General features: G+C 46.1%; 1 protein-coding gene across 9 annotated transcripts in view; it reads right to left on the bottom strand.

Annotated features, from left to right (window-relative positions):
- Window positions 1–16168, bottom strand: part of SIPA1L2 (signal induced proliferation associated 1 like 2) — a 212770-nt gene that overhangs the window by 155867 nt on the left and 40735 nt on the right. For 8 of the 9 annotated variants that reach the window (XM_059170444.1, XM_059170443.1, XM_059170449.1 and 5 more), the window contains exon 2: window positions 9902–9951. The exons of the other annotated variant lie outside the window; for it this stretch is intronic. The gene's annotated coding sequence lies outside the window, so the exon portion shown is untranslated. The remainder of the gene's footprint in view (window positions 1–9901; window positions 9952–16168) is intronic. 9 annotated transcript variants of the gene reach the window in all.

Here is a 16168-nt window from a genome sequence, read left to right as displayed (position 1 = left end):
TAAGGACTGTATGTTTTAGGCATTTCCTTGCCAGACTCTGCAGAGCCCTGGTTACATACCTGCTGTGTCCAGGGAAGCTCGCTTCTCTTCTTATCAGCAGGCAGAGCTAACCGGAACATCCACTCAACAAACATGGGGCCCAAAACAATGGCAAAACAATACACTAACAATTCCTTCAGTATACAAGAATTCAAACTGGATCTTATACTCATCTTTTATTTACCGTTGTCCTAGATTAGGTAAGTACACAGACCACCTAGTCACCCTCCGCTCCCCTCGGTCACAGAGACACCACACACAGAGTCCCCAATAATAGGAAATGGAGAACTAACATGCATCCCGGGCAAAGAGCCCCATTAACGTTCTGGTCATTTCTGCCCCGTCTGCATTCACCCTACAAAAGTAGAAGATCCCTGTGTTCTGTGTTTGATGGCATATCTTCCGGTGTGACCTTGGTGAGGTTCCTCATCATTGCTGGGCTCTAAAGGTCTCATCTGCACAAGGAGGCTTGGAGGCACATGGGTGATCCCCAAAGATTCAACAGGCCACAGAGACAGCAGCATCAGAATGATCTTAATGAAAATCCCACTTACTAGCCTCAACCTTTAACCTACCGAACCTGAGTCCAGGGGCAGGAGAGAAGGGAGCACAAGGCAGCATGAGGAGTGGGCCTGGGAACGGATAACTTGACAGAGGCCTCCGGTGGCTCTTGATATGCAGGTTTGGAAATGACAAGCCCCGTGAGGGCTGGAGGCGAAGGGAAGGCTGAGCCAGGCACCTGGAGTGTCCCCACTGCTCCAGCTCCCCGCTGATGCCGGAAGAGAGTAACGACCCCATGAGCACAGATGAGCTCCCCAGATCAGCAACAAATGCCCATGGGGTTTGGAGGGCGTGGGACTCAACAGAACTAATGAAGAGGAGAAGTGGGGAAAACAGTTCAAATGTAGTTAGGAAAACCAAAATGTTTCCCTTGACAAGTCAGGCCAGGCCCGTCCTTTAGAGTAACACAGATCCCAAGAGCAAGAGGAACCATAAATTTGTAACCACATAAAGGAGTTAAAAAATCATCAGTATTAATCCTCAAAGTCATCCAAGATAGCTCAGAGTCTATCCCCTCGCTAAGCACTGCCAAAGAAAATCTTTACTTGGCTAATTGCCTCGTTGCGAATTAGTGTGGGTATGATCTTTACGGAGACGAGTAACTCTGGAAAGCCAAAGCTATAGAGTGGTGATTCCAGTACACTGCCTGTTATGGCATTTTAATGGCAGCAGATACATTAAAGGAAGAAAAGAATCATAAATAATATCCAATCTATTATGAGGACACTTTTAAGGGCATCTCATTATTAAACAATGAGAGACCGTTTTTCCATTACAGCTACTAGGAAACTCATGTTTCTGCATCCTAACGGAGTGTTACTTATGTCTGACAGTGGATTAGAACCCCCAAGTTCCAATGGCCATTTTAAAAAGAAGTTTAAACCAACATTTAGTGCTAGTTCTATTTGTTTAAATTCCATTTGGTAATCAGACCCAGACAAGCACAGCTCCCCAATGGAGGAAAACGCAACTCCCAAGAACAAGAAAATGCTTCCCGTGTTCACGTCCCCCCCAGCACTACGCACTAGGCACATTTAGCGCATGCTAAAAGGAAAGTAAGAGCAAATAAAAACTAGCATGTGAGAAACACCTGCAAAGCGATGTGCCTGGAAAGCCGGGACACCGAGGAGACCGCACCTGACAGACCGCCAAACCTCTGTATTTTTAGGCTATTCAGACTCTTTATAAAGAAAAAAACAAAACAAAACAAAAAAATCCTACATGCCTGAACCGTGAGGCTGGAGAGCCTACTTGTAACTCAGCCCTTGTCAGACCAAATCCAGCAGAGCCTCCAAAGGTTCAATAGCCTCTTTATAAACCTATTGTGTGGGTTAGTGCCTAAAAATAGTGTGGCTCCGCAAGCAGATCACACCGAGGAGTAATTCCTACACACTCACTGCCGAACAACAGACAAAGGAACGGCAAAGAACACAAAACGTACTGGCAGGCGGTTCTAAGCCCCTGCAGTTGTGCCTCCGTGGATCCCTCTGGGCTCCTGACTTTGTCTGAACACTCGGAACCCACTGAGCTGTGCCCTCCTGGATGGGAGAGGAATGGACAGGGGCAAGGGGGCACTGTACACTCTACACGATTCTGGACTCTGCAGTACTCATGGCCACATCCGAGAGACTCCATCTGTCACTGGAACAGACAGGACAGTGATAATGACATGACAGTAACAAGGAATATGGCCCTTCCGGGTCTCCCCTACACTAATGCAGAGTTTTCCACCTCCCCTGCCTATCAGAATCAGCTGGGGAAGTTTTAAAAAAAAAATACAGGCGTTGGAAATTCGGTCACAATTCAGTTTTCTAAGTATCAGTTTTAGAAATCAGGCATTGGTTTTTTTTAAAGTTTCCTGGGTGATTCGGATGGGCAGTGAAAGGCAAAAACCATGCTTAGAACAATGAAGGCTTTTAGGCCGAGTCAGGGCCACCGCCCGGGTGATAGGCGGGCAACAGACCGCTGGATGGGGGGGCAGGGGCGACTGTCAGGCACTCAGCCTGCAAAGGACAGGTGACCAAGACGCCACTAGCGTTATATTTCAAGACACCACTCCTGGACAGGATAAAACTCCACTCACAATAGGCAGCTATGAAATAGATAAGATCGCAACAGAGAGAAACTTGCAACCTCAGTTTAGTACTCCTTCATTCCCTTCTAACTTAGCACTCGCTCTTCCTTCTCTCAATATATCTACAAACAAGAGACTTCACCATGGATTTTTAGGGTGGAGAGAGGACAAAGCCGAGATGGGAGAATAAATTACAGTGTCTTACAAACAGACTTCAGGGGTGCCTGGGTGGCCCAGTGTCTGCCTTCAGCTCAGGTCATGCCTTCATCCCAGGGTCCTGGGATCGAGCCCCGCACTGGCTTCCCTGCTCAAACAGGAGTCTGCTTCTCCGTCTCTCTACTGTTGCCCTGCTTTGTTCTCTCTCTCACTGACAAATAAATAAAATCTTTAAAAAAAATTTTTTTAATTAAAAAAATAGATTTCAGTTGATTTTTCAGATAAAATCAAAGGGAGATAAACAGAGTGACAGATCAGTTGTAACAAGCACTGTCTCACTGAATTTGGATGAAAATCTTACAATAGATTATTATACCTCTTTGGCCAATATCAAAACTGGGGCCCATCAAAGATTAAGGAAACTGCCCAGGTTATAGTAAGCTAATAATGTGACAACTCAAGCGGCAGACCCTGTCGCTGTCCAAATTTAAAATAAGATTCTTTTGTATTCTTGTCACCAACCTACACTATTTGCACCAAGCCCGTTTGCCAGATGTTTTTGTGCAAATCCATGGGACCCGGCATGGACTCTGGCTAAGTGGCTTGTGTACAAGAGCCCTGGGTGTCTCTGTCCTCCGGGTCCCTGCATCAGGGCACGGAAGACAGTCACAGGAGCCGTTTGCATTTAAGGAAAGTGTATCTGCCAAGGGCTTAAAAGAAGCCTCAGAACGGGAAAGTGCACACAAATACTGGCTACTATTATCACTATACTGAGTATAACAGAAAAATCAAAGAATCCAATCTTAGAAACGAGTTCACAGTTGTTAGGTAATTAAACGTAAAAACTTAGTGTGTTTCGCTGCACGTGCAGACTCTATAAATAAACAATCTTATAGAAGCAATGACTGTCATGACTTTATGTCAGTTGTGCCTCAGGTGTGAAGGGGACCAAAAGATCTCGGATGCTACAACGTCCCAGACTACAGAAGCGGGAGGCACGAGGGCTGTCTTGAGTTTGGGATGACACCACCTCTATCAGACACATGGCTAATTACCACTGAATTGCTTCTCTCAAGGAAAAACAGTTATTTTACTTCAGAATCAAAGTCTTAACACTATCCATTGTTCTCCCTGAATGCTTCCTTTATGAAATCTTCCACCCATATTTCCTCCAGCGAAATGTTTAATAACAAACAAAGGAAAAGAAAACACACCATGCTGAGATGTAACTCACAAAGTTACAATGTGTTCTGTGGGAGCGCCCTGCTGGCATTCAGGTGCATGAACTAAGGTCTGTATCTGCAGCTTTTCAGTAAGGGAATGGTCAGAGTATGTCTTTTAAGAGCATACTGCAAATGTTTTCCAAACAAGAACTCTCCAGAAGACTTACACAAAGTTGGATGTTGCCCTGTAAACATTTTGTAATGGAATTCCTAATATACTGACTTGACTATCCGTCCCATTCACCTCTCAGAGGTCATCCACAACCGAGAAGACACCTGAGGTGAAGAGTCAACCAACCAGAGAGAGGTCCAGCTTTCATGATGCTCAGGGGCAAGAATGTTTTAAGAGGCTTCCCATTCTAAGCGGGTGTTGGGGTCATGGACAGGCCATTCACCCAATATTCATTGGAGTATCAGAAGGTACTATGATTGTCTCGTCTCATTCTTGTGCACATTCAGGTTTTGCTAGGATCCTCTCACACATCACATTTGTGTTTGTGAATGATCGACATATGGATGTACGGACGGGATCGGTGTAATTGCACCAATTCTTCTGGCTGGTTCTTCTCAGAACACAAGACCACGTCTAGAAATCTCCGTAGGTTAAGAAGAAAGAGAAGACTTGGGCTTCTCCAGAAGATGACCTGCCCTGGAAGCACTGTCAAGGAACGAAGTCTGAGAGCCTGGCTCCTCCTGGTTCCCTAACTGATTCGCTGGGCAGCCTCAAGCACACCATTTGACTTCCCTGGGCCTCAGCTTCCTCATCTTTAAAATGTGGATAATAACACCTACTTCAAAGAACTGCTGGGAGATCAAATGGGATAGCTGAAGTACTAAAATATCATCTACTATACGGTAGTAACAGCTAGCAAATACAGCAGCAAGAGTGTGCTCGAGCAATTACGGAGAAGAGGACAGAATGGCCTGCAGACACACTGCTGATGAGACTGTCTGCCTCCCTCCATCAGGAAGTCCCTGCCAGGTGATTCCATTGATTGGGGTTACATTTTGGGGAAAACTGTTTATTATATAATGGCTACAAAGCACATTGTCATTTACTTGACTAGAGAGAACCCAACGGTAAGAAAAGGAATTAGAAGAGAAGGCAAAGAAATCACTGGTTATCAAGAAAAGTGCATTTTACGTTGTGAATTAAGAAAAAAAAAAACCCTAACATAATAAATGAAAGGTTTATTAAAAAAAATGAAATGACTAATGACCCCCCCCCAAAAAAAAAAGGAAAAGAAGAAAGGAAGGAAAGGAGAGGAGGGAGGCAGGGAATCCAAGTACAAAGCAGTTTTAACTGACTGGCAGGAATCAGTCCACAAGAAACCAGAGCAACAGATCTTTCACATGAAGGACCAAACCCTATTTTGTTCAAGGGGTGGGCTCAGGAGAGTCCTCCCAGCCTTTGGAGGAGAAGCAACCAGCAGGACTGCCCCCAGCTGCCCCCAGTGTAGGAGGAAGGATGGGTCCACAAGGGGTCTTGCTCCGCCTGCCCTATGCCCTTGATGACCTTACCAAATTCGCATGCCCTATGCGATCATACACAAATCCATCCAATCATCTGTTTCTACACCTATTTTCTGCTATAAAGCACACCAAAATGTCTGTGTCTAAATGTATCCACTCGTGAATTCAGACGTGTATTTAGTGCCTACGACAGGCCAGCCTACCTGGTGGGCGCAGAGATCCATGGTCGACTCAGCTCACCAGCATTTCCCTTCTATTTGATGATTACAGCAATCAAACCTCTTATGAGAGCTATTTGTACATGCTTCTTTCTTCCCTGTTAGATTACAAACTCTCAAAGGGAAGGACCCCATTTTAATCATCTTGTTTCCCTTGGCTCCTAACAGAGTGCTCCACCAACAGAAATTACCCAATAAATGTTCAGTGAACTAAATCATCTCCAGGATGCTTGGAATGGGAGACTCCATGGCCTCCCTCCCATGAGGTCTTCAGATTTTAAAATCCTTTCCCTGAGGTGGCTAACCCTTTTTAACCTGGCTGATAGTGAGATATGAAATGGAACGTTTTAAAAGATAATTCAGAACAGGTCTGTATTACACCATGATTATGAGCAGTGAAAAATGAAATTCAGGACAAGGTGTGAGATCACCCAAACATTCTGCTTATAAGCCAGTGCATTTCCCAATGTCCAAGCACCTGAGTAAAAGATCTCGCACCATCACAGTTCAGACATCATCTTGACATCCAGATCCTGGGGAGAGCTGGCACACTGCTTACCGGAAGCCAGCAGATGGCTTCCAACCCGATGCTGTTCCCCTAAGTACAGACATCCAAGTGAGTATGATATTTCTGCAGAAACCTAGGAAGGACACTGAGAAATTTACCTAAGTACACTCTGCGTCAATGGAGAGAAACTGAAGCCCCTCCTGGGGTCCGCCAGAGCCTCAGAACCTCCCTGGCCTTAAAAAGTTGGCCAAAAAGAAAAAAGGACAGGATCAAAAGGAAGCCCACTACCCCTGGCCAATACTTATTTTGATTCCAAGAAGGTGCAAGGATGAAGGTAAAGCTAAGAGCGGAGGGGAGGAACAAGATACTTCTTTCTAATAAGAAGATGCCTAAGGAGTTAATTCCTATCAGGAATCTGAAGGCTGAAATATACACCATAAGACCAGAAGGGTACCAGCTATCCTGCAAAATCCTATTCATCTTTGTTAAGGACTAGAATTTGGAGCTCAGCCCCAATTTTTCTTACTAATCCTCTAATGATAATAATTGATTTCTCCCACTGAACACGTCTCCTGATCCTCTGATAAACAGGCTGCTAAGCCCCCATGAAGGCTAAGTGAGTCCTGATTTCATCAATGGGAAAATGGGGAGGCCAACTGGTGAAACCATCCCTTTAAGATTATGCAACAAGTCAGCAATTAAACCAGTGGAACATCTCTTCCGTTCTGATGCTGTGACAAATTGTATAGATTTCAAGCAGTGTGCTCCTTACATATAAATGAGTGCGAGAACAATGGTCCTTACACAAGAGAAAAGAGAAGAACGAAAGCAAATGAACTTCACTCATACCTTAAAACAACAGATAGATTCCTGATGGCCTGGCAATAACCTGGCCATAATCATAACCTGACAGTCCTAACAACAGACAGATCCATGATGGCCTGTAATCATAACCCGTGTCACGCCAGAATCTGAAAGGGGTTTTCAACTCGGAAAAAAGACTAGCCTTATTCCATGCTACACTCTTTATTAAAGAGTTCATCCGCATTCACACCATAAGCAACTCAAATGGTTAAAAAAAAAAAAAAAAGATAGTAACTAAGAATTTGCAAAAATACTTGTATCATGTCACCAAGGATGAATATCCAGAATGAAGAAGTTTCCCCCAAAAATTGACAAGTAGCCAATAAAGGTGCCTAACTTCAGGATTAATTTTTTCCTTAAAAAAGAACATAAATATTAAAACAATGAGAGTTTTTCTGTCAGAATCAGAAACAAAAGTACTGAGATTATTCACAGCTGGTGCTGGCTAGAATCTCACTCCGGAGCCCGGGATGGAATCCTAAAGGCACAACCCATCTGAAGGTCAGCCAAACAGTATCCGCCAAAAGTTTAAGCGTGAGAGCTCTTTCATCCAGGAATTCCACTCTTAGGAACTTACCCTAAAGAAATACAACTATTATATATATACTTATATTTATTTTTTATTTTATTATTTTATTTTATTATATATGTGTATTATATGTCTAATATATGGAGTATATTACATATATTACATTTATATACATACTTATACAACTTTAATATAGCTATATACACACTAGCATTTTGTTAATAAGAGCCAAGCACTGACAAGCACCTAAATGTCCTTCCACAAGGATTAGGGAAATTAGAGTACAGCTACACAGGAAAGCCTACTCTTCATTAAAAAGAGTAAGTAGGGGCTACCTAAATATTGACAGCAAAAAGATAGCTACAATGTACTGGTAAGAAAAAAAGCAACTGGAAAACCAGTATGAAATGAATAATCCCACCTCTGTTTTGTTTTGCATGTGCATGCAGATTTAAAAGAAGGTCTACCAGCAGTGGATGCCTTTGGGGAGTGAGATTATGGGGGGGATTTAAGCTCTAGTGTATTTATTTCTGTGTTTTTGGAAACTGAACACACCTACACATTTTAAAACTAAAGAATGTAACTTGTGTCAAAATGCAGTACGCTTGAAATGGCGAGCCTGCATCACAAATGTCTGTAAGGGTCACATAGTGTAGAAAACCAATATAACGTCACTCATCCAAATTAGCCACAAAGACACTAGCGCGGAGACGGGACCCTCTAGGCCAGCTGCTGTACACACCTGGTCACGACCCCCCAGGGAGTGTTCATTCCTGGCCGGAGCCAGGTCCCACGGTGCTGGCAAGCTCAGTAAGGGACAAAAGCAGGGCAGAGCCATGTCCAGGCAGCCTGGGCCCCTCAGGGGCCAAGGCCAGTTACAGAGCAACTCCTCACCAGGCGGCAGCAGGGACCAAGGAGGGACAAACACAGCTGAGCAGGGTGAGGGAGTCTTTCCTTTAAACCAACTCACGTAATTCTTCCCTTTCCCTGTGTTGATAGGTTAACGACACCGCTCTTTATTTCCATGTTAGAAAAACTCAAGCTGCAGCAAGATCCTTGGCCCTTCAGCCACGCCCCCGAGTCCTGCACAAGTAGGAACGTGGTCTTTTCATGTTGATCCCCTGCTATGGCCGCCTTCCTTCCCCCTCTCCGCTCTCCAGCAAGTAGTTTCGACGTCTCACCACCCACGCGTGTTTGCAGAGTTTCTACCTGGCACAGAGAAAACCCGTGGTGGTGTCTACTCCCTCCTCCGGCGGCGCCCTGCCACCGTTAACACGCTCATGCACGTAACGACATTTCGAAGCGCAGGCTCTCAGGCCACAGACTTCAAAATGCACCAACACACAGAGCGACAGAGGCTGTGGGAACAACGACAATCCACAGACCTGACCACTAAGTGCGGGACTTGACCCCACCGTGGACCCCGGAGGGAGGGGACGGCACTCTAGACGACACCGTGGGCCAGCTGGCAATGCTGGAAGACCAAGAAGAGATGGGGTGTAAGTAACGCATCCACGCGAAGTTCTCCTGGGCTCCTCACTAGTTGGTTAACATCGTTAACTAAGTGAACAGCTCTGTTTTTAGGAAATACACACTGAAGAACGGGGACGGCGAAGCACCAGAAACCAGACGTGCGCGGGGATCGTTACTCCTGACAGCTCCTCACAAACCCGTCGATTTCATGCTGTTACAGAAAATACAACACAAGGAGGGGAGCAGCGAGCTCTGCCTTTACTCTACATGGGAGGTAGGTGTCCCCCGTGACACAAAGGCCCCAGGAAGACGGTTGGGCCCCATTCGGGGAGCCCTGGCCCTCCTCTACCCCATCTCCATCTCCTTCCTCCCAAAGGTCCCTCAGTGCAGGCCTGCGTCCCCCACTGTGCTCCCACTTTGTCCCAGAATCTAAGGGACACTCCATGCAGAGAGATACAAACTAACTTTAAGATCCACAGCCTTTCAAACACATTACGAGATGTCCATTGAAGCCTGCCAGTCACTCCTTCTGAAGCCACCCATTTAGACAATCCCCAAGTTTAAACGGCTTCTTAAGGCAATGCTCCCCTATGCATGTGCTGGAGGGGTGAAAAAATCAGAACATTCGATCCCGAAGCCAAGGGGAACAGAAACAATTTCAAAACAAACAAACAAACAAACAAACAAAAGAAAACCAAAACACGAACAGCGTTCATGAGGCACAGAAGCCCAAACTTAAAACCCTAAGCAGTGGTTTGGGGTACAGATGGGGGTTGCGCTCACCTCAGCAGGGAGAAAGGGAGGCTCCAGCTCACTCGACCAGGAGCAAGAACCTACAAGAGAAGAAAGAGACCGAAGTCAGACTCACAGAAAAACTCTAGGTCAGCCATTTTTAAAGTGTGGTCTGAGGGCACCCAGGGGTTCCCAAGGCCCCTCCAGGGGTCTCCAGGGTCAAACCACTCTCAGAGCAACACACATCACTTCTCTTCTCCACACTCCTCTCACCAGGACCCGGTGGAGCCTTCTAGAGGTTAAATAGCACATCACAGTGCAGAAGGCTTGACAGCCTAGCCACATTCTCTAAAGGCAAACACCGCAGAGATTTGCAAAATTGTAAAACAACGCCATTCTGCTCATTAATTTCTTGTCATTGTTTCAGAAAAGAGTGATTTTCATAAAACACGCTGTTTCTAATAAAAGGCAAAGGGTTTGCTGTCATTTTAATCAATAATTATTAATTAATAACGATTAATTAATTAATAATGATTAATTAATTAATTAATAATTAATAATTATTTCAGTTTTAATGCTAGTATCATAAACATCAGTAGAGATAAGCGACATAATATAAAGTTCTCTGGGATCCTCCATAAGTTTTACAGATGTCAAGGGGGAGGGTCTAAGACCACAGTTGTGACAACTGCTAATCTAGGTGTCTGTTTCTGGTACTAACTTCGGTTAAGCGGCCTCTGCTTTTCCTAACAGAGCGTACAATATTGGGCATGCGGCACTAAGTACCAGGTGCTCCACTAGCTCCTTTCCATGTGATTTCCAAGCCCACAATCACTTAGAAACAAAATCGGCCTTTTTTGCTTCCCGGATGAGGAGACTGGTACTCTGTGACATTGACCGTTTGCCCAAAGTGAATCACACACGATGGGGTGTGAACTCAAGTCGGCTTGGCTCCCAAAGTACTATCTTTTGCTACATCATTTCTAAAAACCATCAATATGAGAATTTCCACAAACCGAACCAGAGCCAGGTGCACTATGGCCCGCACTCCCTCCTGACATCAAGAACGTGAGACGCCCAGATGAAATGGCATCAACGCGGCTTCCCTGAACCCTGTCAGGTCCTGCACTCTGCTCCCCAGACCCCCGTGAGCGGGGTGTGCTGGGATAGCAGGGTCTGTGCCTCTGGTCCCGGCACCGTGTTAACAGTGCCCTCTCACACTGAGCACTGATCAGTTCCAGGTCCACCTACCAGCAAGGCGACAACTGGCCTTGGCTTTAGAAAGCCCACCTTTCCCAGTCCGTCTCCATTTTTATGAAGCATTGAAAGAGTTGATGAAACGCTACTCGTATGAGTCCCTCAACTGTAAATGAACTTAAGATCATGTACACTGGCAATGGAGGGGAAGGAAATTCTCACTGACCTAACTTAGGGAGCCATATAGCCAATTTCAAGCTTAAAAATTTAAGAATAGTATGGAGAACCCCTTAAAAAACTTAAACATAGAATTACCATAGGTTCTAATAATGCCACTTCTGGATATATATCCAAAGGAACTGAAAGCAGAGTTTTGAAGATGTATTTATTTATTTATTTATTTGGGGGGGGGGGGGTGGGGAGAGAGAGAGCACCCAAGCAGGGGGAGCAGCAGGCAGAGGGAGAAGGAGAGCAGACTCCCCACTGAGTGGGGACCCTGATGCGGGGCTCTATCTCAAGACCCCAGGATCATGACCTGGGCCAAAGGCAGACGCTTAATGTTCTGAGCCACCCAGGCACCCCAAAAGCAGGGTTTTGAAAAGATATCTGTACACCCACCTTCATAGTAGCCTTATTCACAATAGTAGAAGGTGGAAGAAACCCGTGTCCATCAACCAATGGATGGATAAATACAATGTTGTGAATCTATACAACGGAATATCGCTCGGCTTTAAAAGTTAGGGAATTATAACACAGCTTACAGCATGGATGAACCCTGGAAGCATGATGCTTATTGAAATAAACCAGTCACTGAAGCACAAACACTACGGGACCCCACTTCCATGAAGCACCCACAATGATGCACTTTGTAGAGACAGGAAGGAGAGTGACGGTTGCCAGCGACGGGGGCAAGGGGAGTGGGGGGTCAGTGATTAATGAGTACAAAATCTCAGTTTGGGAAGATGAAAAATCTCGAGAGACAGATGACCGGACAACAGGAAGCCTACACCTAATGCCACTGAAACGCACACTTAAAAATTGTGTGCCGCCTACACGCAGACACACACATGACACCCACGTATATATCAAAAGATTTCCCAGCATCAATTAGAAGGAGAGTGTGTTATGTGACTGGGCATCTTGTGTCATTGTTTCAGCCGTCACCAGTTTATTAAGTCCCACCAAGCATTCATTCCCTCGGTCACGTTCACAGCACCCTCAGTTACCAGCTCCTTCCTGTGCTAGGAAGGCTTGAAAAAGAGTGTCCGGACAAAGCCAGGACACCAAGCACCCAGACACAGCACTGGATGTCCTAAAGGGCCATCCAGAAAGGTCTACATGGGAGACAAAGCCATACTATAAATGATAACTGTTTCTTGCACACGAAGCATGAACCCGTACAATTAAAAAAAAAAAAATGAGTCCTCTAAAGTATCGTTATTTTTCCAAAGTTTTAGGAACCTATTATTTTGTCTCTAAAGAGGTTTTCTGGCATTTTTTTTTTTTTTTTACTGCTGATACATTATAAGACCCTCAACTTCAATTTATGAAGTAAGTCCTACTGATTGATTAAACAGTTGGTGTTTCATGATGGACTATTTTGTGGTTAATTTCTCTTCGCCAGCAGAGTACCCTTTAAACGATGTTGTAATATCCCCCACACAATGAACACAGCTCTGTAAAAGGCACTTTTCCTTCCTCTGATACAGCAAACATCCTGTAAACAATCCTTGCCCCACTCTTTTAGTGGACTGCCTTTGTTTACCGACAGGAAAGGAAACGACAAATCCTCCAAGTGGCACGGGGGGCTCCTGTGTTCGCTTCATTTCCTTCAAAGCAGGTGGGTTATACGAGGCAACTGGCTATTGTCTTTTGCCTCCTTGTCACTTTGGAGAAGAAAATTATGAGCTTTCAGCAGAGCCTCGTCCTCTCAAACAGCAGAAGTTGGGGCTGCGGGCTGTCTCACAGAGGGAGGGCCAGGGAACGGCAAAATGCTCTCTCGTCCCCTGGTCCAGTGCTGAGAGGAGGCCACGCACACTTCAACAGGGAGCTCTGCCAGAAAACCAGATTTGCAGGCAAAGAGAGGCCTGGCCCTTTGTTCTTACCAGCGGGTTCTTCAGCTGCTTTCCCAGTGACACAGGGTTCTGAGAAAATGAAGGCAAATATTTACTTTCCACTGAGTAGAATAAAAATATCCCACCCAGCTCAAAGTCATTATCCCTCCAATGTTAGGATAGGCTCACCAGTATTCAGGAAAAGCACCAGAGAAAGGCTAATTTTTTTTTTTTTAAATGAAAATTCCTTTCTAAATGATGACATGTTTCCAAGAGGCAAAGTGCTAAGCACCTGTGAACTTCTGCAAGGTGTGCTAGAAATACCTGCCTGTCCACCCCCTACTCCCTCCCCAATGTGGGCCACCAGGCCAGCCACCATTGCTGTACCCAGTCTATAAACCACAGCCAATCCTAACTGTCATCATTAGCCCCAGGGTGCACAGCGAGAACCCTAACCCACACCTCACCCGCTCCAAAAGGACACTACATTTCAGGAAACCGTTCCCCTAGAACTGTATGGCTGAATATGGAATCGGTACCAGATTCAAACAGCCAGTCAACTCGAGAGAGTTGGGGATCACGGAGGATTCCGTAGACGAAGGCCATCTGCTCCAGGAAGTGCACCTGTCACGCACAGCGTTCAACAGCACTGACCCCTCAGCAGCCCTCGTCCTCGTGCTTTCCTATCTCCACCAGATGCACACAGACACCCAGACACTGAGGGATCTCTGTTAACTGCTTTCCGTCCATTTAAAGGTCTATTTTTGTACAGGCATCTGAATCACAGACAAGAGGTCAGCTCGAGCCTCAAGCAAATGACGGACCCACTCTCAAGAGTCTGTCTGCACCGTGAGTCAGGTCAGGTAGAACTCCCAACATGGGTGCTCACGTAATTTCACTGCAGACATTTCCTTTGTGACTGCAGAACGGCGTGACGCACAATGTCATTCAGGTGGGTTTTTTGGAGGGGCAGGGGATAGAGGTTGATAGCTGCTATATTTATTTTTTTAAATTTATTTTAAGGAGACCTAACCTCACGATACAGTATTATTAACTTAACAGACACAACGTTGCACAGATCTCTAGAATTTATCCATTGCACATAGTAACAACTTTAAACCTACTTACTGAACAGCAACTCCCCATTTGCCCCCTGCCCAGACCCTGGCAATGGCCACTCCACTCTCTGTTCCTGTGGGTCCCATGGGTCTGCTTATTTTCAGATACCTCATGTAAGTTGAATCACGTGGCATCTGTCCTACTGTGGCTAGTTTATTTCACTTAGTAAAATGTCCTGCATCTTCAGCCTCATCACATATGGGTAGGATTTCCTTCTTGTTTAAGGCTGAATAATATTCCTTATGTGTACTCTCGGCATTCTTTTTAAGTCAGGTGGAAATTGGAAGGGCTCTGCCAACAGAATCCCTTCAAAGTTATTTCAACACTCACCAAATATTTACTTAGCACCTCTAGCACCCAAACACTTTATTAAGCACTGTCTGTAGTAAGACAGTTGTCACCTAAAACTTCCTGCTGAATGGAGGGAGCCTGCCTTAATATAGGAAAGTGGAACACAGCATCAATGGGACGCAATGGTTGAAACCTCTAACAGGGTATTGTTGGGACACCAGGGAAGGGGAGGAGAAATTTTACCTGGGAAGAGAGAGACGGGTAATAAAAGGTTTTCTCCAGCAGGTAACACTGGAATAGCTGAACAATGGCGAAGGGTTGAGGAGTAGCAGGGAGAGCCCCATGCTCTCACACCTAACAGCATGGCACACACCTGTTCAACTTTTTGGCAGGCCTCCCCTCCCCCACCCTGGCCCTGGGTGATTCGAGAAGAATCTAGGACCTGATGCCTCCTCGTAGCTTCCAGAACATTCCATCAGCCCCTCTAACACCATACCACAGCCAGCATCCCATGAGCCCTACAACACCAGTACCTTTTAGGAGTGTTCATTGGCGGGACACCTGAGTGGCTCAGTTGGTTAAGTGGCTGCCTCCAGCTCAGGTCATGATCCCAGCACCATGGGATCCAGTCCCACATCGGGGTCCTTCCTCGGCAGGGGGCCTGCTTCTCCCTCTGCCTCTGCCTGCCACTCTGTCTGCCTGTGCTCGCTCTCGCTCCTCTCTCTCTGACAAATAAATAAATAAAATCTTAAAAAAAAAAAAAAAAAAGAAAAAGAAAAAGAAGAGTGTTCATTGGCCTCCAGCACCACACCTCGCAGAGCACCCCATCGGGCCTCCAATGCTACTTTCATATCAAGACTCTAGAACCCAGGAGGGCGGGCACAAAGTCCACACTAAATATCCAGCACTCAGCACTTCAGATCGGTCCACCGAGATCTCCCAAAGTAGGAAAGAGGAAGAGGGGGATAAAAGGAAAGGGGGAGAAGGAGGAAGCGAGGAAAGAGGAAGGAGAAAAGAATGGTTCTGTGTAGAGACTTGAGAGCCACAGAGAATGAGACCAGGAGAGGCCGGCACAGGGCAGAGCACACAGTATGCATCTGTGGGAAGAAAGAACCCAGGCATCTGTAAGGGAATTCCCAGGAAGAGGCTGAGCCATATGAAACTGACACTGTGCTGCCATTTTTGACCCACGAAAGCAGTAATGTCATGTGATTCAGCCTAACATATGCTCCTCTCACGGAGCTTGGCGATGCTCATTCCAGGCCTCTCCTCGCTCATCCCATGCCTATCTCCATTACCCACCCCTTACTTCGGTACCATGCCGGCTTTACCGATTCTCTCGGGCCCAAACGGCTAGCTGCCCCATAGGGTCCCACCAGCAGCTCTCACTCAATGTACAAGGAGCTGAGCTCCCATCCTTCCTGCCGGACCTCCCCCTCGACCCCTGCTCTGTACCTCAGCTGCCGGTTCTGTTCTCCCTGCACGAGTCCTCTTCTGCTGCCGTGACCCGGGACAGCGGCAGCGTCTGTCTGCCCACACTCCCTCCTTCTGGCTCCTCTGAGGAATCTTCCCTGGCCCCTCGGCCCGGCATCCCCTCACCCTCGCAGGTGCCTCGTTCAGTGTCCAGAACCAATGCACAGTCATCCACATCGTCCCT

This window comes from Mustela lutreola, chromosome 4 (genome assembly GCF_030435805.1).
Source record: "Mustela lutreola isolate mMusLut2 chromosome 4, mMusLut2.pri, whole genome shotgun sequence".
In the NCBI taxonomy this organism is placed as follows: domain Eukaryota; kingdom Metazoa; phylum Chordata; class Mammalia; order Carnivora; family Mustelidae; genus Mustela; species Mustela lutreola.
This window is presented reverse-complemented; position numbering and strand designations above follow the sequence as displayed.